Raw genomic sequence first — 2,723 nt, 5'->3', positions numbered from 1 at the left:
TCCGAAAAGAGACCATCACGGCCACACACTCTGTTGACTCATTTTAATTAAGTTAAGGTTCAGGTTTTCTACAACCGGACATTAACAAATTCCCATCTGCCCATAACTGAGGGCACGGCTTTCAAAAGTTCAAATCCCTGCAGGGGTGTCCCAACTTAGCCCATCACAATCTCTCACGGTCAATGAAGGATATTCCTTCTCCCAAGACAATCCGATCAGACTCGGAATCCCGGTTACAAGACATCTCGACAATGGTAAAACCAAACCAGGAAAGCTACCCGAATGTGCCGACAAATCCCGATAGGAGCTGCACATATCTCGTTCTCAGGGCACATCGGATGAGCCAGACGTCGGGTAGGCCAGCCCAGAGTTGCCCCTGGTGGCACCGGACATCGCCTAGTTTGGACCAACACTTAGAGAAGCACTGGCCCGGGGGGTTAAAATAAAGATGACCCTTGAGTCCATGAAACCCAAGGGAAAAGGCTAGGTGGAAAATGGTAAGACCAAGGTTGTGCATTGCTGGAAGAGTTTTATTCAAGGCGAACCGTCAAGGGGTTCCCATTATAACCCAACCGTGTAAGGAACGCAAAATCAAGGAACATAACACCGGTATGACGGAAACTAGGGCGGCAAGAGTGGAACAAAACACCAGGCATAAGGCCGAGCCTTCCACCCTTTACCAAGTATATAGGTGCATTAAAATAGACAAGATATAATAATGGTATCCCAACAATAAACATGTTCCAACAAGGAACAAACTCCAATCTTCACCTGCAACTAGCAACGCTAAAAGAGGGGCTGAGCAAAGCGGTAACATAGCCAAACAACGGTTTGCTAGGACAAAGTGGGTTAGAGGTTTGAAATTGCAATATGGGAAGCATGATGAGCAAGTGGTAGGTATCATGGCATAGGCATAGCAAAAGAGCGAGCATCTAGCAAGCAAAGATAGAAGTGATTTCGAGGGTATGGTCATCTTGCCTGCAAAGTTCTCCGAGTTGACGTTAGCTTGATCCTCGTAAGCATACTCAACGGGCTCCTCAATCACGTAATCGTCTCCCGGCTCTACCCAAAGCAAGAACACAAGCAAAGGGAGACACAATCAACCACGTGCAATGCACAAGCAACAGGATGCAAAACATGGCATGATATGCGGGATGCGATATGCGATGCATATGCATGTTTTGGAAAAGAAAGATTGAACCTGGCCTCAACTTGGAAAACCAAGAGTGCCACTGGAAAGAGGAGTTGATTTCGGTCGAAATCGATATAAAGATCACCGGAATCGGATGCACGGTTTGCAAATGACAAGCAAAATAAATATGACACAAAGCTGCGATTAACAGCACAAGGCCATCTAAATGCATCAGGAACAACAAGCTACTGCACTCTAACATAACAAAAAAATACATGGCAGGGATCCACTCAAGATGCTTCACAAAAGATGAACACTGAGCTACGACTAATTCACTCAATAGCAGGTTCAAACAAGCATGGCAAAAGTGCAAAAGATATCAGGTTACAGACTTAGTGAAAAATAACATGTCAGGGATTTAACATCAGGAAGCAATGTTTAGAGCAAGATAACAACATGCTACAGGAACATATCATGGCAAATCATGGCATGAAGCTACTCAAAGCATACAACAAAAGTCCCTTGCTGACCATAAGCCAAAAGGGATCAGAAAATACAATGGCATCCATGTGAACATAGCAATTATCGTTAACAGATTCAGACTTAGTAGAAAACCGGAACATGGCAAAACAGACATTGAGTAGGCATGTTTACTGGCTCGATGCACTCACCACAAGTCATTGCATGACAAACTAAGCATACACCCATCAAGTAGACATGGCATAGAAGCTAAACATGGCAAGAACAACAACATAACATGCATGGATCAACTACAACAAGCTCGGCAAAAATGCTTAACACGTAAACAATCTGCCAGGAACATTTTATAGCAAAAGTAGAGCTCGATTAACTCAAGCGAGGGTGCTCCATAATTGCAAACAAAGACATGGATGGATAGGGCACCATAATATCTACAAAACATCCTTACTGATCATGCTCAAAAGAGGCATGGATCCCTCTGTAGCAACAAGAATACATGGCATAAAAATATTGAGAGGGCAAAGACTTAGAATATTTCTAAGTCCCTGAAATCAGCAACATTATGAGAGCTACTTTTCATGCTTGTGCTAGTCACCACAGAGATCACAAAAATACATCGCATACACCCCTATAAAGATGACATGGCATACTTCAAAACACATGTAGGGCTCAAGTTCATAGGAGGCACACAACAATCATGGCAAAAATGACAAATGTCCAAACTCTGATAAGAATCTGAAACTAATATAAACTAGCACTCTTGCAACAACATTTAGGGCATCAATATGAGCTCAAAAGAACATGGTGCAATGGAATGAAATGAATTACTCGACAAGACGAAAAATTTGATATGCTACACGCCCAAAACGGGGCCACGGATGCAGAGTTATGCCATGATGAAAATCGCATAAAAATTCTAGGGTTAGGGCAAAAGTCAACCCTCGAGATTTTGGATCCAGATCTGCACGCTTCCCGGGGTGCTCGCCGGAGTACTCGCCGGAACAGTGGTCGCCGGAGATCGAGGTGGCCGGAGGAGAGGTCGAGGAGGAGGCCGGCCGGAGGAGAGGTCGCCGGGGCGGTCGCCGGCACCAGGTAGCGAGGTGGCCACGGC

This window comes from Triticum dicoccoides, chromosome 1A (assembly GCF_002162155.2).
Source record: "Triticum dicoccoides isolate Atlit2015 ecotype Zavitan chromosome 1A, WEW_v2.0, whole genome shotgun sequence".
NCBI classification, from domain to species: Eukaryota; Viridiplantae; Streptophyta; class Magnoliopsida; order Poales; family Poaceae; genus Triticum; species Triticum dicoccoides.
Note: the sequence above shows the minus strand (reverse complement) of the source record.